Source organism: Pogoniulus pusillus, chromosome 2 (assembly GCF_015220805.1).
Source record: "Pogoniulus pusillus isolate bPogPus1 chromosome 2, bPogPus1.pri, whole genome shotgun sequence".
Classification (NCBI taxonomy): domain Eukaryota; kingdom Metazoa; phylum Chordata; class Aves; order Piciformes; family Lybiidae; genus Pogoniulus; species Pogoniulus pusillus.
In genome coordinates, this window is record NC_087265.1 from 41,905,180 (window position 1) to 41,928,090 (window position 22,911).

Here is a 22,911-nt window from a genome sequence, read left to right on the forward strand (position 1 = left end):
CTCCCCTGGCTGATCCTCCAAACTCACCTTGAACATAAGGCAAAATCTGGGGTAAGGTAAAGGGGTGGGAAGAAGGTGGAAGGGTGGTTGGGAGCTCCTCCTGGGGACTCTGGTTTCTGGGAGGGCTGTTGTGTTTCTGTATTACTTTTTAACTTGTATATTTCTATATAGAGCTGTATATGTTGTAAATATCTGCTTGTACATTGTGCTAAGCTGTAAATATAGCTTCATTTCTCTGATTTCCATGTTGGCTGAGTCTAGTCTGGGTGATTTTCTTAAGTGTGGGGGGCGGGTAACACCCAAACCATCACACATCTGTACCAGACTATGCTATGTACCAATAATTAGGGCTTAACTCCTTGTGAATTAAAAAAAAAAAAAAAATCTAGACTTTTCTGTTCTTACAGTGTTTACTCCCAGGAAGGGTGAGTTTATTGGGAAGCTGACATATGTACATACTGGTTTTATATATAAGGAGAAGGAGATTATTTTCCTTTTTTTAAGAAAGATGAAAATAAATCCTTTTTGGTTTGGGTTTTGTTGTTTTGTTTTTTTTTTAATTTTAATTAATAATAAAAGCTTAATTTGATTTTCTCAGTGTAGTAAGCTCATATGTGGCACTTCAGTCACTCCTGTACCATCACTGCACCTTTTTATTTTGGTGCCCCCTTTCACTGACATTTAGCAAGGCCACTCACTGTGCTTGATCGTATATAAACTGATGCAATGCCTATATCCAATTTTGATTCCTTTTTATTCTGTAGACTTTTGACTATGCAACTTGTATTAATTCTTATGAAGCTGTCACAACCTGTTCTATCAAAGTTACTTGCAGATCCTGTTGTTCAGGGATCATTGAAATGACAGATTGCTATGGTTGCTCTTGCTAATGTGTGCTTAGGGAGTCCTTCATTTGTGTGATAGTCTCACTCAATTTTTGGTGAAATGTGATTATTGCTCTTGTACAGAAGGTGCTTGCTTGATCTAGATATGACCTGCTTATTAAAAAACCCTCAACAATTTATTTAAAAATATCCTTCAGAGGGATGACAGGGAATAGGAAGTTGATCCACAAAACTCTACTTTTAACCTTACAATCTAATTGCCTTTATCTTGCTATCTTAGGGATTGAGGATTTCACTGGACTGATAGTAAGGGTTGGCAAGAAGTCCAGCTGCCAGAAAGGCAAATCAAGGCATGACTGATGGATGGTTCAGGGTGACTGGAAATTATGGGAATCTGACTGGTAAGTAACCTGGGGGTCTATACAAATTAACTCCTCTCTTCATCGACTCAGCTGTGTTTGTTACATTCCCTGCTTGTGTAGCTGCATGTGAGAAGATTTTAAGCATGCAAATGTTTGAAAGTACTAGGCACCTTGGAACACTGTAGTCTAAATCTATCTGGTTTTTATCCTTAGCAGTTTTAATCAGCCCTTTTAACCAAGAATGATGATAGGAGTTTGAAAACTTTTTTTCTTACTCAGCTGCTCCTTTGATGTTATTGTCTTGGTTATAATGCCATTTCTTGGTAAGTTAGCTGTAACTGATCAGTGGTGAGGATCTAAGAATGAGGTAGAAAATAAGAGAATAAAATTCTAGGAGTAACCCTGCCAGTGTTTGTTTTTGTCTCAAGCATAGAATCAGTCAGGGTTGGAAGGGACCACAAGGATCATCTAGTTCCAACCACCTGATCTAGGGCAAGGACACCCTACCCTAGATCAGGCTGGCCAGAGCCCCATCCAGCCTCTAATGGATTCACTCTAATGGGATTGGTCATGTCAGTAGGCTATACCTGCTTATGTAGCAGTTCATAAGGTTGAACCCTGTGCTTGAGTCAAGAGCCTCTTACACTCTGTGAGCACGTAGGAGAATGTGAACACCTTGAATATTGTGTTCAGTTCCTTGCCACTCACTACAGGAAGGTAGGTTCTGGAGCGCGTTCAGAGAAGGGCAATGAGGCTGGTGAAAGGCCTGGAGCACACGACCTACAAGGAGTGTCTGAGGTAGCTGGGGTTGGTCAGTCTGGAGACGAGGAGGCTGAGGGGGAGACCTCATCACTCTCTACCCGAAGGGAAGTTGGAGCAATGAGGGAGCAACCTCTTCTCCCTGGTGCAAGAGACAGAACTAGAGGAAAAGTTTCAAGCTGCACCAGGGGGGGTTTCGGCTGAATGCTAGGAAATACTTCTTTACAGAGGGGGTTCTCAAATATTGGAATGGTCTGCCCAGGGCAGTGGTGGAGTCACCTTCCCTGGAGGTGTTGAAGCTGGGTGTGGACCTGTTGCTTATGGACATGGTTTAGGATTGATCCTTCAGTGCTGAGTTGAAGGTTGGACTGGATGATCTTCGAGGACTCTTCCAACTGAATGTTTTCTGTGATTTGTAGGGAGGTCTTGGGAGCTGATTTTGTCATGATCTCAGTAAGTGATATCAGAGCTGCTGAGCTGCTTACCTGTTATATAGGATTTTCTGTTCTTGGTTGTACATACAGTTTCAGCTGGTCCTGTGAGACCACATACCTTAGAGAAAGGAACAGTTTGTTTTATTCAATTCAGTAAAGTGGGGAAAGAAAACCTGAAAGATATGGACAAATGAGCCATATCTCCTCAGCCTCAATTAAAATAAATGGTATTAACTACAAATCTGTTTACAACACAACCTTGCAGTACTTTGAAGATATATTAGTTTGTGGTTTGAAGTCACTTTATATGCAAGGACATATGATGATTCTGACTCCAACTGCAGCTTGACTATGATGCAATAGTAGACAGTGAATGCAATCCTGTTTGTTCACTTCAAGGGATGTTGTTCCTATTACCTCTCTGAAACAAAGGATGTATTATGTACCCTGGCCTTTATGGACTTTGAATTATTTTCTCTATGGCTAGCTGCTCCACTGGTCTGGCACAGTGACTCAGGGCTCCTCCATCACCTTAGTCTTTTGCTTTATAGAAAGTGTCCAGAACCACAGCAGCAGTTGGCTGCCACTTTATATTGATATCCAATCCTTAGAAAAGTATGGAGGTTTTTTTTTGTAGATAGCTGAAGTGTAACAGTGGATTCCAAAGTCATTGAAATTAACACGAAATTGAGATACAAGTCGAGGAGTTATGAGCCTGAAGGCTTACCTGCTCTTAATTATATCAGGGAGTTTGCAAGAACATATCACTTTGCCAGACAAAGCTTCCTTGTCTGATAGCTGGCTTTCTACTTAAGACACAGAAATGCTGTAGAAGAATAAGGAAATTGTATGTAAATAATTACAGAAATAGTTTGACTTTCTAGTAAATGTAAGAGTTTCTGTTAGATGCACAATAGTCAGACTGGTAGAGTTAGACAATTATCTTAACATCATTAATAGATCAAGTTAGAAGAGAGGATTTTGGAAATTGAAATTGATATGCCCAAATACTGAAATGAAGATCAAGATTTGCATATTTTTGATGCCAGGCTCATTCATTATTCAAGATGTGTGCTCCTCTGCAGTAGATGAGAGAAGACAACCATAGACTGCAGCTATAAAAGCAAGGGCAAAAGCTGTCTGTGACTCAAGGCAAAATGACTAATCTTTCTTGATTCATCTGAATCTGGATGTGCAGCTTGTAAACTCCTGTTGAAAGAAGGTACAAAAAATAGATTATACCCACCAGACACAGTATGTTCAGAGCTGCCAAGGAGTTCACCACAAAACCTGCAATTCTATCAATGGCAGCTACTAAAATTGGTGGAAGCTGTGCAATTAGATCTCATGATCATCACTAGAAATTTGGGGGAGGCTGTAGCCAGGTGGGGTTTGGTCTCTTCTGCCAGGCAAGCAGCAACAGAAGAAGGGGACACAATCTCAAGTTGTGCTGGGGGAGGTACAGGCTGGATGTTAGGAGGAAGTTCTCCACAGACAGAGTGATGGGCACTGGAATGGGCTGCCCAGGGTGGTGGTGGAGTCACCATCCCTGGAGGTGTTCAAGAAAAGCCTGGCTGAGGCACTTAGTGCCATGGTCTAGTTGATTGGCTAGGGCTGGGTGATTGGAGGTCTTTTCCAACCTGGTTGATTCTATGATTCTCTATGTTCAGCAATACATTTGTCTAGATCCACAAAAACATTATAGCAAAAAAATAGGAGTTTCTCTATTATACATGTTGTGTATTCAAGGTCTGTCTGACTCAGTTTTGGTATGCACCACCTATATTCCTCTTAGTCTTACAAGATGTTGTCAAAATGGATAAAAGCCCTCTCTTCAAAAACTACTATTGAAATAATGGTCTACCAGAGAGACAATTAGTAGGAAGTTGTTGATAAAAATCTCTTTGCAATCATTAAAAGGGCAACAAGGTTTTACAATGGATCACCAAACAAAGCTCACTAACTGTTCATATCTGTGCATCTGTTCAAAACATCTTGTTTTATGCCTGTGGTGAGACTGGGCTGTAGTTTCAGACTCTAGAGCAAAACTTAAGTTAATTAAAAACAGAGTGTTTACTTTTAAGAGCCACACAATGAAATGTGTTGCTAAATGAAGACATTAATTGTTAAAACTCTGACATTTTCAAGGAAACACTGAAGCAATGAGGTCAACGTATCTATTACATCTGTTGTATCTGTATATCAATGATATAAGAGATAGAACACGATCTGTATATCAATGAGGTCAATGTATCTGTTACATCTGTATATCAGTGATATACAGATCGTGTTCTATCTGTTATATCAGTGAGGTCAATGTATCTGTTACATGTGTTGTATCTGTTTATCACTGATATACAGATCATGTTCTATCTGTTATATCAATGAGGTCAATATATCTCTTTCATCTGTTATATCTGTATATCACTGATATACAGATCATGTTCTATCTGTTATATCAATGAGGTCAATATATCTCTTTCATCTGTTATATCTGTATATCACTGATATACAGATCATGTTCTATCTGTTACATCAATGAGGTCAATGTATCTGTTACATCTGTATATCAATGATATACAGATCATATTCTGTTATATCAATGAGGTTAATGTATCTGTTACATCTGTTATATCTGTTACATTAAGCAAACTTAAGTGCTCCGTTTCAGAAGTTCAAGTTTTCATGGATGCTATATCATAGGAACTGGTGAAGAGGCATAAAAAACAAAGACATGAAGGTCTAACAAACAGTAAACGCACAGTGTAAAGAGCAGCCAAACTGCAAATTGCTTATAGATAACATAGATATTTACTGTGACACTTCACTTGAAAATTAAACTGGCTAATGTCATGAAGAGCATATTTGTAAGCAGTGTTTCAGAGGTTTTCAAAATCAGTGATTTAATACACAAGCTATCTTTGCAGCTGCCTAGCATTTCAGAAGCACAATTTGGTGTTACTGAGAGACTGTAAAAGCTCTCCAAACTAATGAACTTTGCAGCATATAAAAATAAAAGATACTGCTCTGGGTAGAAAGCAAAAGAAGCTATGACACCACCCTCCTCCCCTGGCCCCGAACAGCACAATACAGGTAAAGATTTTGAATGGAAGCAAAAAAAACCCCAAAAAACATAACAGAGATAAATAAAATACACAGTGAAGATGCAATATAATAAAATACTGTAATTTGGGCTGTCAGCATGAATGTAGTCTGCTCAGAACAGAACAAGTGAGTTAGCTTTCACGGGATATTTAACCACAAATCGCCAGAAACGGAGACTGCTGCTGGCAATACATATTCAAATACAGCAAACATGTTATTGGGAAAATTATATCAAATCACACCATACAATCAAAAAGTTTCTTTCTTGAAATCGTCCCCCACACATCTGCAGTTCATCTTTTGCAGACCTGACGTAGGAAGAAGTCGAAGCTTCAGTGCTATTTCGCACAGTATCATGGGAGTAATTGTAACTGCATTTACATAGACGTATTTTCTACTCTGAGTATTCCTCTGAACAAACTGGATTGTCACAGGCTTAATAGGCAGTTGCACAACACTTAGGATTGTTTCCTAGTGATGTTAACTCCAAGTGCAACCAGAGCAGAGGAAAAAAGAATTTTTGTTGTCTCAGCCCCTCAAGATCTCTGAAATTGAGTATGTGGAGAGACTCTGACCTATGATTGTTCAGGATAGCTGTTTGCTTCAGGATGGCTGTTTTCTGCCAGAATTATTTCCTTGCAGCTTTGTGCCACTGGTGTCTTGATGTAGTGGTAAAGTTTAATTGCTACTGAGGTTGAGGTCTAAAACCCCAGCAGCTGCTGGCCTGTGCCACTTGGAAGACGGCAGAACTCTTGCACAATGCTACTTCAAAGTGATTCCTCACACTTATAGAATACTGTTCCAGTGTTCCGTGTTTTAGAATGGTTCTACACTGGTTAGTGGAACTAACAGAGTTTTGTCATCTTCCCCCACATATTTCATGCTTTCTTAAAAGGTGTTTTTTGGGCATATTGTTAAGACTGATTTTCAGTGGTACAAGGTGTGGGTATTTCATGGTGTTCTTCCAGCCATTGTGCCATTGTTCTTAACTTTCTCTTAGAACCACCAAATTAATCACAGACAGAATTACTTTTAATTACCATTTATAGAAATATTATTTCTTTTGGTATCTGCTTACATAGATATGGACATTGCTGTTTTCTTCTGTGTTCTTTTTTCTTGTGTTCGTATTAAAGGAAGGAAGGGGGAAAAAAAGAAAGGGAGAGAGAGAAAAAAAGAAAGAGAGAAAAAGAGAAAGAGAGAAAAAGAGAGAGAGAGAGGGAGGGAGAGAGGGAGAGAGGGAGAAAAAGAGAGAGAGAAAGGGAGGAAGGGAGAGAGAGAGAAAAAGAAAGAAAGAGAGAGAGAAAGGGAGGGAGAAAAAGAGAAAGAGAGAAAAAGAGAAGGAGAAAGAGAGAAGGATAGCAAGAAAAAGAGAATGAGAGAAAAAGAGAAAGAGAGAGACAGAAAAAGAGAAATACAGAAAGAGAGAGAAAAAAGGGAGAAAGAGAAAAAGAGAAAGAATGGGAGCTATTAATGGGTAAAGTAGTTGTTGAAAGTTATTTTGACAAAGTAACTTCTGGGGAAAACGTGGGGTTTAGACTAAAATGCTTTAGAATAAAATTGTAGTTCTTTATTGTTCAAAGAATCTTCTGCAGATTTGCAGATATTTAGTAATTTGCTGGAAATATTTGCCACCAACTCCAGCTATCATCCCAGTTTTGCTGTTCTGTCAATGTTTGATGAGGAAATCATCTGATACAAAGAGATATTCAAAAATCAGAGACATTAACTAGGGAAAATGTCTTTTTATTGTCATTATTATTTTTGCTTCAATTATTTACTCGGATTTTATCATTTATTAATTTAATTGACCTAAGATACCTTATTTATCAATGAGTTTTCCCGCAGAGATTTGTTTGTTTGTTTAGTGTTTGACATAAGTTTTAGGTAATTAGCTAGGTATTTTCAATTATATTTTTTATATTCCTCATAGTTTTATCTGCAGTCTCAGAAACACAGTAATTTTCTTTGCTGGCTTTCTGGATTATAAATATTTATTTATTTTATTTATTTTACTAGCAGACAAGTGCTTTATTTTCATAGGACTTTGGTTCCAAGCACTTTAGTTTTCTGTTGAACAGTGTTTTAAGTAACATAGAATCATAAAATCAACCAGGTTGGAAGAGGCCGCCAAGATCATCCAGTCCAACCTAGCACCCAGCTCTGTCCAATCAACTAGACCATGGCACCAAGTGCCTCATCCAGTCTTTTCTTGAACACCTCCAGGGATGGCCATTTCACCACCTCCCTGGGCAGCCCATTCCAATGGCAAATCACTCTCTCTCAGAAGAACTCTCTCCTAACATCCAGAGTATACCTCTCCCAGCACAACTTGAGACTGGGAGAAGAGACCAACACTAGCCTAGCTACAGCCTCTCTTCAGGTAGTTGTAGACAGCAATGAGGTCACCCCTGAGCCTCCTCTTCTTCAGGCTAAACACCCCCAGCTCCTTCAGCCTCTCCTCATGGGGCTGTGTTCCAGGCCTCTCACCAGCTTCATCGCCCTAAAGTAGCATTGCTGTTCTGCAAGTACATAATTGTGCATGTATTTTACATTAACTAGAAGAGCACATTTTGTTTTCTGTTATTGTTCACACCTTGGCGATAAATTTAAAAAAAAAAAAAACAAACTTTTTTCCTTGAAAGAAAGATACTTAGAAGATCATCTTTATATTTCAAGCTAGAAATTCCTACGGTAACTGCATTTTGTGTAGCCAGTAAATTTTTGTAAAGTAATCATAGAATCAACCAGATTAGAAGAGACCTCCAAGATCATCCAGGGCAACCTATCACCCAGCCCTATACAATCAACTAGACCATGGCACAAAGTGCCTCAGCCAGGCTTTACTTGCACACCTCCAGGGACAGTGACTCCACCACCTCCCTGGGCAGCCCATTCCAATGGGAAATCACTCTCTCTGTGAAGAACTTCCTCCTAACATCCAGCCTATACCTACCCTGGCACAACTTGAGACTGTGTCCCCTTGTTCTACTGCTGGTTACCTGGGAGAAGAGGCCACCCCCCACCTGGCTACAATGTCCCTTCAGGTAGTTGTAGACAGTAATAAGATCACCCCTGAGCCTCCTCTTCTCCAGGCTAAACAGGCCCAGCTCCCTCAGCCTCTCCTCATAGGATTTGTGCTCCAGGCCTCTCACCAGCTTTGTTGCCCTTCTCTGGACATGTTCCAGCACCTCAACATCCTTCTTGAATTGAGGAGCCCAGGTTGGAATTGACCTCCAAGATCATCCAGTCCAACCTATCACCCAGCCCTATACAATCAACTAGACCATGGCACCAACTGCCTCAGCCAGGCTTTACTTGAACACCTCCAGGGACAGTGACTCCACCACCTTCCTGGGCAGCCCATTCCAATGGGAAATCACTCTCTCTTAGAGAGTCAGGAAACATATTCTCACATACACTGAAGTTAGCTCAGTGACTGAGGAGAAAACCAGAGAGAATTCAAAGTAAACCTGCAATGGATTTTTGTTGATGTTCTCAAAGCGCTGACGTGGCCTTTTACGACGTTGCTCATTTTCATGCATTGCCAGCTTTGCCACTTCCTGGCTTTTAAACAAAACCTGAATAAAAAACTTTGAAATACCATGAGACAGGCAGTTTTTCATGGTATTTCTAGCTTGATTGCAAGCAGATTTCATGGAGAATTTAGTTCATTCTGAGGAGATTTGCTGTACAATTTGGAGGATTTGTGGTATTTTGCCAATTATGCTGGCCTGAATGCAAGCATTGGGAGTCAAAAATATTTAACTTCACTCTTTACTGATCATGTCTTAATGGTACCTATTGCTTGTGTGGAAATGAGACACACTCATAGTTAAGTTTATGGCAGACTGCATCTCTCTATATTAGGATTTGAAAAAGAAGATACTATAAAAAGAAACTTGCCAGAGTAGCAGTAGTGGCAGGAAATGGAGATTTTAACAGGCAGATGCTCTTGTGAACCAAAACACAAGTTCTAGAGGCTGCTGAAAATTAAAAATACTTGAAATGTGAACACTTTCTCATTTTATTTCATAGAAATTCAAATTATGTTAAACTTCCACTTTAAAATGAACATGCAGATGCTCAGAATTACCATTTTTCTTTTTCCTCCTCTTTTCCCCACAACCAAATTACCTTCTGATGGAATTCAGTGAAAGCAAACCACTTAAAGCATAAAATAGAATTAGACAAAAAATTGACAGGCCATATGTAGTTCTTTAGAAACTCAATGGAAAATAACTACAGCAGAGAGTGCTGATGGAGCCAGTGACATTTTGGTTCTATTTCCTGTCTCTAAAAGCTTGGATCTGCACATCTTTAGGCAATTACAGGTATACTTTAACAGAATGACAAATATGGAAACATGTGCTCATAATGTTCTCATGAGAGTGGTGAGAGCCTGGAATGGGTTGCCCAGGGAGGTGTCTAAGACCCCATCCCTGGAGATGTTTAAGGCCAGGCTGGATGAGGCTGTGGCCAGCCTGCTCTAGGGTAGGGTGTCCCTGCCCATGGCAGGGGGGTTGGAACTAGATGGTCCTTGTAGTGCCTTCCAACCCTGACTGATTCTATGATACTTGGAAGCATACTCTGCATTGATTTTTTTCCCCGATTTCTCTGATTTCTGCAGGAATCATATGGAAGAAAGAAAAAAATTATCCTAAAATGTCAAGAAACTTGTTCTCTGTAAGTAAAATCTAAAGAAAGATATTGGTTAGCTTGGCTAATCAGAAATCAGATTTCAGAATGCTCTTAAGGGTCCAGATCTGCATGGTGACAAACCACGTGAGGACTGATAGATCTCTCTTCTCTTCATGGCCTCATGGCTATACAACAGTGTCCCCACTTGTGTTTGCAGCCCACTCTTTTGGTGTCATTTGAATGCTTATTGCTGAAGTTTTGCCAAAGCAACAGACTGCAGTTCTCCAGGATTTGTAAATGTTGTATTTTCCTTTATAAAGTCTGTCTGTTAGAAAAGCTGCTGGACTTCTCTGAAGCAGCAGAAGGCCTTGTTCTTTCTGATGGATGCTTTGCAGAGCAGGGCACGAAATCATCACTGCAAGTCACCCAAAACTCTTCTGTCTCGCAGTGTAACTAGTCCCAGGGAGCCCATAGATATTCTGTCCAAAGGCTGAGGTTTTCTGGATCTGAAGCTGCTACTTCTTTAGTCACTGAGACTGGATTTGTGTTTTATGTGCATCTCATACAGTGGTAAAACTGGCTATCACCATGGATGTTTCTGTTTAACTTAAGGAATGGATATGATACACTTTATAAAAATATCCTATTAACTACAGGCAGTGTAAAATGGTCTTAGATGTTATGAGCTGCTTCTTGGGCACAGAATACATTAAGTACATCGATCATCTGTAAGTGTTGCTGTAAAAGGTTGTAATATGGGGCTTAAAACACTTCAGGCATCTTCTGATGTTATAGTTGCACTGTGTACTTAAGGATGACATTGAGGTGAAATCTCTTTTGTCTCTGTAGAGTTTTGTAGACAGTGGAAACAACTCCTATTTTCCTAAAATGTGAGAGTGTTGGGATGGAAAGACTGATGGAATGAAGAAATATCCTGCTGCTAGACACAGAATCTACACCTCTGTATGTCTGACTTCAGTGTAGATGTTGTCTGGAATTTGGATGGCATGAAGTAATTTTAATCAGAAAGTAATGCAGCAGTGAATTTCAGTGCATGGCAGTAAGGGTCTCTTTTAATTCTTCTGCAGTTATCTTGGTTTATGGTAAAAATTCATTCTAGAGATTGGCACAAGTTCTGTATCAAATTTCATCAATCTTTACTTCAGGTTACAAAAAGGAATAACAGGATAGCATGTTCATACTAAAATACCTGTTCCCTTAGAATCACTAGTGGTTTAAATACATGCTATCTGGATTTCGTTTTTAGAAGAGGATACTATGGTCTAAATGTTGGAGGGTAGGAGAGCCCTGCAGAGGGACCTTGACAGGCTGGATGGGTGGGAAGAGGCCAATGGGATGAGATTTAACAAGGCCAAGTGCTGGGTCCTATGCTTTGGCCACAACAACGCCAATCAGAGCTACAGGCTGGGGACTGAGTGGCTGGAGAGCAGCCAGGAAGAAAGGAACCTAGGGATACTAGTAGATACTAGGCTGAACATGACCCAACAGTGTATCCAGGTGGCCAGGAGATACATCCTGGCCGGTATCAGGAACAGTGTGACCAGTAGGACAAGGGAGGTTGTTCTTCACCTATACTCAACACTGATTAGGCCACACCTTGAGTCCTGTGTCCAGTTCTGGACTCCTCAATTCAAGAGAGATGTTGAGATACTGGAATGTGTCCAGAGAATGGCAATGATGCTGGTGAGGGGCCTGGAACGCAGCCCTGTGAGGAGAGGCTGAGAGTGTTTAGCTTGGAGAAGAGGAGGCTCAGGGCTGACCTCATTGCTGTCTACAACTACCTGAAGGGAGGCTGTAGCCAGGTGGGAGTTGGTCTCTTCTGCCAGGCAAGCAGCAACAGAACAAGGGGACACAGTCTCAAGTTGTGCTGGAGCAGGTCTAGGCTGGATGTTAGGAGGAAGCTCTTGCCAGAGAGAGTGATTGGCATTGGAATGGGTTATCCAGGGAGGTGGTAGAGTTGCCATCCCTGAAGGTACTCAAGAAAAGCCTGACTGAGGCACTTGGTGCCATGGTCTAGTTGATTGGCTAGGGCTGGGTTCTAGGTTGGACTGGATGATCTTGGGGGTCTCTTCCAACTTGGTTGATTCTATGATTCTATGTCACTAGAACTGCAGCATACAGATGGCAAAGACTTGTAGCTATCACTTTCAGGAGGCTCATGTAAATTTTGCTTTAGTAAATTCTGTAGTTGTGATGTTGTAACTTGAGAATGCTTTTTTAGTGTCTGGTTGCCTTTTCCCGAATAACAATTTTTTTTTGTCATTCTGTATATTTCTGCTGTTTCTCCGAGGTGGGTAATATCTTGAGATGTTATAACATCCCTCTAACAGCAGGCAGTTGCAAGTACTCTCATGTTTCAAGAGCTGCATCCTTTGCAAGGAAAATAAAGAAGATTCTTTTTTGACAGATGTGTATGAATATAAAGACACACTAGAAAATTGACATAACTATAATAATCTCTTCATCTCCTGAACTACACTAAACCAAAACCAGACTGTGATCAACTGTTTTTCCCAATTATCTTGTCTGCTGGGATCATTGTTGCTCTGTAGCTTGTAGTTAATCGCACACTGTAGTCTTTACTGAGCGTATGTATGTTTATCTTTGAATGCAAAGGAGTGAGTCCTAATGCATTAATTTGTAAATGCATGGACAGAACTAATTCCTCCCATCAGGAAATTTATGAAATCAAGCATAAGAGGTTTATGAGACTATTAATAGATGATTAAACTTCTCTTAATAGGCTGAACAGAACGCTTCTCAGGGACTGGCATAAAAACTATCAGTGATTCTGTTTTAGTTCCCAGAAATATATGCTGACGAAACTACTGCCATTGCTCTAGTGAGGACTGGCTGGAAGTGTGCACCTGCCCCCTCTGTAGAAAAAAAAATGAATTAAATATATCTAATAAGACTTCATACAGCTGATGGAAATGGCATAGAATGAATCATAGAATGGTTTGAGTTGGAAGTCCAAGGATCTGAAAGGGATCTTAAAGGGATTTTATCAGGATCTTTAAAAGACCATCTACTCCAACTCTCCTGCAGTGAACAGAGATTAGATTAGGTTGCTCAGAGCCTTGTCCAACCTGACCTTGAACATTTCCAGGGACAGAGCATCTGTCACCTTTCTCAGCAACCTTTTCCCAGTGTTTCAACACACATCACAAAAATTTTCTTCCATGTATATAGTCTAAATTTTCCCTCTTTCAGTCTAAAGCCCTATGAGGAGAGGCTGAGGGAGCTGGGGTTGTTTAGTCTGGAGGAGGCTCAAGGGTAACCTCATTGCTGTCTACAACTACCTGGATGGAGGCTGTAGCCAGGTGGCTGTCAGTCTCTTCTGCCAGGCAACTAGCAATACAACAAGAGGACACAGTCTCAAGTTGTGCTGGGGGAGGTCTAGGCTGGATGTTAGGAGGAAGTTCTTGCCAGAGAGAGTGATTGGTATTGGAATGGGCTGCTCAGGGAGGCGGTGGAGTCGCCATCCCTTGAGGTGTTGAAGAAAGCCCTGGATTAGGCACTTAGTGCCATGGTCTATTTGACTGGACAGGGCTGGGCGCTAGATTGGACTGGATGATCTTGGAGTTCTCTTCCAACCTGGTTGATTCTGTGAAAGCAAATAACCCTTGTACTTTCACAACAGGCCTTGCTAAAAAGACATTTTCTGTCTTACAGACCTCTTCTAAGTTCTGAAAATTCACAATAAGGTCTCTTTAGAGTCTTCTCTTCTTCAGGCTGAAGCACCTCAACACTCTTAACCTTCCTTCTTAGGTATTCCACCCTCTGATCATGTCTGTACCCGCTCCAACAAGTCCACATCTGTCTGGTGCTCAGGACTCCAGAGCTGGATGCAGCTGGAGGTCTCAATACTGCAGAGTAGAGGAGGAGAATCACCTCCCTCAACCTGCCATCATCTCAGGAACTGTGTAGATACAGGTAGGATTTTTTTTCTGTAAAAATTAATCTGAACCTTTTTTTAAGCAAAATTGTGACATTGGATTGCCTTTATTTAAAATGGTTCTGCAGACGAACAGACAGCAAAAGAGTTTTCGAAGGTCTAAATGGATTGTTATGTCATTAGGAACAAGCTGATATGTAGTTTTGAATCAGGGTGAAGTCCACATTTGGAATTTGCTGTGAAATAAAATCTGGGTATTTCACATAGAAGATATGGCAGAAAGTTAAAGGAGGAGCTGCAGCTTAAAGAAACTTGTCTTGCCTTTGCCCTGTCATCTGTCATATGGAGAGACAGAAATGTTCAGTTTTACAGGCAACCTGGCACATCTTGTTTGTGCTGCAAGCCAGGTTCTCTACTAATGCACAAATAGGATGCAGGCTCTGCTGATGTAGTAAGAACAAAGTTAAGCTGACTGAGAATCTGGGATTAGATGTTTTTAACACTTGAAGTTTGACTACATTGGATTTTTATTCTATTCCTTTCTCCTGGAAGATCAGTGGTTTACTGAACTGACACTAGGATTTGGTACAATTGAGTTTTTTAACTAAACAGACTGAACAAAGGGAGGGTTCTGATAAAAAAGGAAAACCTTAGGAAGAATGTACTTAAATTTTAACTTTAACCAAAAAGCTGTGTCAGAGGCTGTGGAAGACAACATTGTGAAGAGAAGTAGAATACATGAATTGGGGAGTTCTGACAGGCAAATGCTGTCTGCCTGTGACTTAGGAGAGTGCAGATCTTGGGGCTATAGTAAGCAGATAGGGAGTGTGGTGGTAGGCTTGATGGGGCAAACAAGGGCTTACCCATGTTGGCTTGCCCAGACATGTTCCCCTGCTCCCCCTACTTCTGTGCTGGGGGGAGGCAACTATGGGAGGGGAGGGTGAAAGCCTTGGCTTCACCTAATATGATGAGGCCTGGCAAAGTGTCATTCTGATTGGCTAATCTATGTCCAGTGCCCCACTAGTCTCAGGCTGGATATTAATGATAAAAGGGATAAGCAAGTAGCACAGGGCTGCTGCCTTATTTTTCATCCTGGATTTGCCTGGAGAGCTTACCAGGAACAGGCTCTAAATGCCTGCATGCAATCAGCCTGCATAGCCAGCCAGACATTGTGCTGAGACTGCACATCGCAAGACATGGGGAGAGACTTTTTAGGCTCTCAGGGAGTGACAGATCTAGGGGGAATGGGTAGGTTCAGACTGGACATGAGGAGGAAGTTGTTCAGCATGAGAGTGGTGAGAGCCTGGAATGGGTTGCCCAGGAAGGTGGTTGAGGCTCCGTCCCTGGAGGTGTTTAAGGCCAGGCTGGATGAGGTGCTGACCAGCCTGATCTAGGGTAGGGTGTCCCTGCCCATGGCAGGGAGGTTGGAATTAGACGATCCTTGTGGTCCCTTCCAACCCTGACTGATTCTATGACATCCTGCCTGCACCTGAAAATCTCCTTCTAAGACTAGAAGTCCTGGAGATACACAGATCATCCAGAGGAACCAGTAGGCAAGGTCAGAGATTGTCTGCCTCCTTTTCCCAGAAGAATCAAGTCTCAGCAGCCAACAAGACAGAGTTCCACATGCTTTGGGTACTGTTTGATTTATACTTTGAGAGCAAATACTTAAAAGCCTCTTCCAGTACAATATTTGCATTTGCCACCTTAAGAAATAAATGCTCTAGTTTTGCCTGCTCCCTGTGTGTATAAATATCCAAATTGTGCATTTTTGCACCTGTGAATAAGTTTTCTGTTGAGATTTAATGTTAACAAACAGTTTTCATAGTTATTAACAATCATTGCCTGGATATCAAAATCAATATAGATTATTAATTTTGCATAATCCATCACAGGAGACCTTGTTTAAAACGTGGATAAGAGAATCTGTGTACTCAAACAATGTGAAAATGAATGGTTTATAGAGTCTGTCTTTTTTGGTCAACGAAAAAAATATAAAATATCCTTTCTTCTATCTTTTGATGAAGGGGAAAAAATTTGAAATGCTCAAACTTTGGAGTATGATTCAAGAAACAAAAGAAAAGATCCACCAGATAATCTACACTACTCCATCAAATCAATATTTTGCCCTGAAAGTGGCTGTTGCCTCAGTTAAGTACTTGGGAAAGCCAGGATTAAGCAAAAGTTAAAACTGTTTTCAAATATTTGCATTTGCTGGTGCAAATCTAAATCCAAAGGGAAATAGCTTTCAGTAATTAGTTCCAGAAATACTTGTAAAAGTTACGATAAGAAGGTAATTAGATTGTACATAGTGGAAATGCTTTTCTTCATCAAAGTGAGAGTTCTTCTATTCCTGGACTGATCAGTCAACTGGGATAAGAAATCCACACTGAGAAAAGTAATTCTAAACTCCTGTTACTGATTCTCTAAATTGCTGTTTCCAAGACAATCAGTACTTGCTCCAGGCAGATCCTCTTTCTGATGAATGGAAACTCTAAACTGAATACACAGACCACACGACTGTGGATGGGCCATTCAAAGCTACCAACTGTTCTCTTCAGTATCTGACTGAAAACACTGAGACAACATTTAAATCCAGTCCTTTATTGAAGTACAGTTGGCCAGTAGGACAAGGGAGGTTATTTTTCCCCTGTACGCAATACTTCTCAGGCCACACCTTGAGCACTGTGTCATGGTCTAGCCTTGAGCTCTGTGGTAAAGGGTTGGATGATCTGTGAGGTCTCTTCCAACCTTGGTGATACTGTGATACTGTGACTGTGATACTGTCCACTTCAGAGCTCCTCAATTCAAGAGAGATGTTGAGATACTGGAATATGTCCAGAGAAGGATGACAAAGCTGGTGAGAGGCCTGGAACACAAATCCTGTGAGGAGAGGTTGAGGGAGCTGGGGGTGTGCAGCCTGGAGAAGAGGAGGCTCAGAGGTGACCTCATTGCTGTCTACAACTACCTGACAGGAGGTTGTAGCCAGGTTGGGGTTGGTCTCTTCTCCCAGACAACCAGCAACAGAACAAGGGGACACAGTCTCAAGTTGTGCCAGGGGAGGTCTAGGCTGGATGTTAGGAGGAAGTTGTTGTCAGAGAGAGTGATTGGCATTGGAATGGGCTGCCCAGGGAGGTGGTGGATGAGGCACTTAGTGCCATGGTATAGTTGATTGGCTAGGGCTGGGTCTAGTTCAGGGGTTCTCAAACTTTTTAAACAGGGAGCCGGTTCACTGTCCTTCAGGCACTGTTGGAGGCTGGACTGTAGTTTGGTTCCAGCCCAGTCCCGGCAGGTGCTTGGAGGCTGCGGAGGCCAGCGAGCGGATTAAGTGTCAGGAAGTGGCTGCTTGGTGTCCCCACCACCCCCTGGCTGGGGCGGGGGCAGAGGGGTTCTGTAAATACCATCAGGCAGATCAAGGACCCTGGGGGGCTGTATCCAGCCCATGGGCTGTACTTTGAGGACCCCTGCTGTAATGGATTGGACAGGGCTGGGTGCTAGGTTGGACTGGATGATCTTGAAAGTCTCTTCCAGCCTGGTTGATTCTATGATTCTATTACTGAGCATTCGGTGTCAAAAAACTTCTATAGCTGTATTCCAGGCTTGGTATTTCTTCGTAACTGTTTGTTTTTATTAAGATTATCAGCTGAATGTTTGCTTTCTTGGTGCCTCATTTCTCATCAGGACCCCTGGTACTGTTTCTGCTTCCATATCTTCAAATGATGCTGAGGTTATGCATCCATGGCACATCTCTGCAACCTATAAGGTTTTGTCCACAGACAGCAGACAGAACTGGTTTGTGAAACACTTTTTTTTCTAGAGTTTTAATGTTAATGCCAACTGGAGGTTTTTCAAGACTTTTTGCCAGGCTAGCAGGACATGCAAAAATCTTTATGCAATTTCTCCCTTTCCTCAAGTTTTTTTCAATGGGTGCAAATATCAATAATTATATCAAAATATCATCATTCATCTAAGGAAAAATGGAGTAACTGTCAATTTGTTACAGTGTATAATAGTAAAAAGTAAACTAAGGTTAAAATAACAGTTGAGAAAAGAGATGGGTGTTGATAGGACAGGGGAAAATGGAAATGGAAGCAGCTGGCAAAATGATGGGGTGAGGAGATAGCAAAGGAAAAGACAGGACAGGAGCAAATAGCCAGTCAGCCCAGCTCTGAGCTTTAGTGAATCCATTACCCTTGCCAGCAAAACAGTATCTTCAACTACAGTGTTAGAAAGGGTGGGCTTTATGTGCCTCACTGAACTCTCTACTAACCATAGCAGTCCAGTCAGCTGAGCTATTTTCATCTGATCATGGACTAAAGAAAACTCATGGTGAAAATGTCTGGACTGAAGATTCCATTTTTCCCCTCTATTGGAAAGTGATACTGATGGTCACAAGGATCTGAATTACAGCCCACCTCACTAGCCAGTGTTGTAAGTTAAATCAGCGTGTAGAAGGATGTGAGTAAAAACAGTTGTCTGGCTGATGACAGTAGGTGCTTGGGGTTTTTTATGTTAGTATGATGCATGAAACAGAAATTACAGTACTTGAGAAATATGTATCCAGGCAGTTGTTTCCTATTAGATTGTTTCTAGGACCAGACAGAAAACTTGCTGATAACAACAGACAAGTTGTAATTGCCATTGTTATAAGGACGATACCTTGAGTCTTGGCTTGTGACTTGGCTTTAAGGACATCTTTTCTTTCTTCAATTTCATCTTTTCTTCCACTGCTTTTTTCACTTTGGGGTGTAGATCAGATAGATGCCTTGGAAGAAATAAGTAGCTATGAAGAAGGGGAATGCTTGGTCACGGTTTATATTCTGGAGTAACACTTTAGTGAATAACAGTACCTAATGGATAGATGGTAAAATTGGCTGTAATGAAGCACTTTCTGTTCTCTGGACATTGTTTTAGTGAAGGACTACTAAAATTCTATGAAGACTGAGCTTTCAAAATGTTCAGAATCACAGAATCATGGAATCAGTCAGGGTTGGAAGGGACCAAAAGGATCATCTAATTCCAACTCCCCTGCCATGGGCAGGGACAACCTACCCTAGAGCAGGCTGGCCACAGCCTCATCCAGCCTGGCCTGAAACACCTCCAGGGATGGAGTCTCAACCACCTCCCTGGGCAACCCATTCCAGGCTCTCACCACTCTCATGCTCAACAACTTCCTCCTCATGTCCAGTCTGAACCTACCCATCCCCAGCTTTGCTCCATTCCCCCTAGACCTGTCACTCCCTGAGAGCCTAAAAAGTCCCTCCCCAGCTTTTTTGTAGGCCTCTTTCAAATACTGGAAGGCCACAAGAAAGTAATCTTGGAGCCTTCTCTTCTCCAGACTGAACAGCCCCAACTCTTTCAGTCTGTCCTCATAGGAGATGTGCTGCAGCCCTCTGATCATCCTTGTGGCCCTTCTCTGGACATGCTTCAGCATCTCCACATTCCTCTTGTCATAGAGGCTCCAGAACTGGATGCAGTACTCCAGGTGCGGTCTCCATAGAGTGGAGTAGAGGGAGAGAATCATCTCTCTCGCTGTGCTGGCCACAATTCTCCTGATGCAGCCCAGGATCTGGTTGGCTTTCTGGGCTGCAAGTGCACACTGCTAGCTCATGTTGAGCTTCTCATCCACCAGCACCCCCCAGGTCCCTCTCCTCAGGACTGCTCTCCAGCCAGTCGCTGCCCAGCCTGTATTTGTGCTTGGCATCGCCTCGACCCAGATGCAGGACCTTACACTTGGTCTTGTTGAACCTCACGAGGTTGGCTTGTGCCCACCTCTCCAGCCTGTCCACGTCCCTCTGGATGAATCTCTTCCTTCTAGTGTGTCTGCTGCACCACACAGCTTGGTGTCATCAGCAAACTTGCTGAGGCTCCACTCAATGCCTCTGTCCATGTCACCGACAAAGACATTGAACAAGACTGGTCCCAGGACTGATCCCTGAGTGACTCCACTTGTCACTGGTCTCCACTTGAACATGGACTCATTGACAGCCACTCTTTGGGTGTGGCTATCAAGCCAGTTCTTTATCCATCTAGTGGTCCACCCATCAAACCCATGTTTCACTAGCTTGGGGACCTGGATGCAGTGTAGGACAGTGTCAAAGGCCTGTCTCAGGTCCAGATAAATGACATCAATTGTATTAATGTGACCTGTTCATAGATGGCCACCAGGTTTGTCAGAAGACTTAGTGCATCCTAAAGACCAGATATATTCTTTTCAATGAGATTTTTCTTGTTGCTTCTTTCTAATTATTTCTAGTAAGGAAATATAAATAATTACAACCTTCTAAATAATCAATTTACTTTTAAAATGGACCTGATTTTTCAAGGATCACAGCTCAGATTTAGGTCGGCTTCTCTGGTAATATAAATAATTGCCATCTGTTTAAATTTGTTCATGGTGGTGTTGTTATTTTATTTATCTATTTAAGGAAAATGTTCTGAAGAAGTTAGTGCATCTTTGAAGAACTTTTAAATTTGATAGTTGTTTTCCATAAGCCTTTTAAATAATCAATTAACTTTAAAAATAGACTTGATTTTTTAAGGAACATAGCTCAGATTTAGGTAGGCTTCTTTGGTTTTTGTTTCATACATATTTGTATGTGTACATGCACACACACATGAATATATGTATGTAATCTATCTCTCTGTGTGTGTGTGTATATATTTGTGTTTAAATTCAGAAGGATGGGCTGAAGGATCTCTTTTAGTCCCTTTTACCTAAGTGACAAAAGAGATTTTTTTGAGGACTTTGCTCTCCATTATGCCTCAAATGTTTCCTTAGGACAATAGTCCTAAATTCTTTGGGCTGTTTCCTCTGGATAAACATCACAGTCAGAAAAATGTCAATGTTTTCAAGGTGTTCCTAATAGCTTAGAAATAGTTCTTTCTTCTTTAATTGGTGTGGACTGGATTTTTTATGCATTACCATGCTAATGATTTTTAACATTTCTGTGTTAGGCTTTGCCTAATATGGTAAGGTTTGGCTAACAGCCATTCTGATTGGCTATTCTCTGTCCAAAGGGCAATTGATCTTGGCCCACATTGATAAAAAGAGCTATGCAGGTAAACACACTGTGCTCTGCCGTGCTTTGCCATCGTGTTCATGCTTGCCATTGCCTGCTGCCGTTGCTTACTACCTTACTGTTTGCCTGGAAACTCCACTGTCTTGAGTTTACCTGGAACAGGCTCTAAATGCCTCCATGCAATTGGCCTGCATGGCCATCATGACATTGTGCTGGGACTGCACATTGCAAGACATCCTGCCTGCACCTAAAAGTCTCCTGCTGAGGCTTGAAGTCCTGGAGATAGACAGATTATCCAGAGGAGCCAGGAGACAAGGTCAGAGATTGTCTACCTCTTTTCCCCAGAAGCTGGGAAGAATCAAGTCTCAGCAGCCACCAAGAAAGCATTTGGATATTGTCTGGGACTGTGGCTGGCCCCACGAGTCAGGTAATAATAATATTGTGAGTAAACACTTAAAAGCCTCTTTGTAATTCTCCATTGCCTTCTGCATAAGCAGAAAAAGATCTCCTTGAGTCCATCTGGTGGGCAAGTGGTACATTGACTGCAAGTGGCATTTGACTGTAGGAATCTTCTACTCTAGTTCAATTAACGTTTATGTATATTTTTTGCTGGTTATTACTAGATCTAATTATTATCTGTGAAGTGTTTCCATGACCGTGCAAGAACCTGAATATTATTGAAATTAGTGGCCAGGGGTGGCAAGAGTTCTGAATAGCAAAATTAATAAACAATATTAATTTTGGAAAGAATATAATCTCACATTAATTAATTTCCCCTTCATAATGGGAGGGAAGAGATTCTGCTAGCCAAGCCTTGAGACAATGCTTCTGTGTTTGATTTGACTGCATTTGCTTGTTCGTTGGTGCAGTGGATGTGTATGGTTTGCCTTGTGTTTTCACGCGCTAACTAACAATGGCAAATCACTCTGTTATAATTGGTTGTGAAAAGAAAACAATGATGGAATCTATGTAATTCGTTGGTTTTCTGGAAGGGATAAAAAGCCAAAATGTAAATAATTTGTCCCACTCTGGCCCAGGACACTTCCCTGTTTGCTGCTTCTTCACTTGGCTCCAATCTCTCCACCAACAAATAACAAGTAAGCTTTGCTGACTGGTTGTTTTGGTTTCTGCCTGGAAAGAGAGATAAAGGGAGAAAGAGACAGAGAGAGAGGCTTTGAGTCCCTTATGGGCATTTTTTTTGTCCAGGAGGGAATTTGGATTTCTGTATTACTTTTAATTTGTGTATAGTTGTAAATACTGGGTATATATGCTTGTAAATTTTGCTTTGTTGTAAATATAGCTTTATCTTACTTCCAAGCCATCTGGGCTGGGCTGGTAAACCTCATTAGTTGGGGGGGAGGGCAAATTTCCTAACCTGCCCCAGACGCCCATGCCTGTACACTGCAGCTTGTCCCTGTCTGTCCCTCTTGCACTTTCTGATTGTAGCTGGAGAGACTCAGGACCTGTTTCATTGCTGGCTGTATTTGGGGCTATTGATGAGCCAGACACAAACACTCAGCTCTGCTGTAGGCCCTGTGGGACTGTGTCCTTGGCTGGTGAGGACATTTTCTCTGCCAGGGTCACCTCCTACTCCTGGTTCACCTTTCCTTTGGAAGCTGTTAGCCCCTGCTGCTCCCTGGTGAGCATGTGCCTGTTTGCACACAGAGGTGCAGAAATGGTCTCAGATGGTACATGTAAATTGAAGATAATCTTCTTGAAAATTTGAGTCATGCTCTTTAATGTAACTTTAATTAGGGGAATGTTGACATACTAAAAGCTGAAGCAGTAAAAATAGCACCACTATATTATTTGACTCTTTTAGTA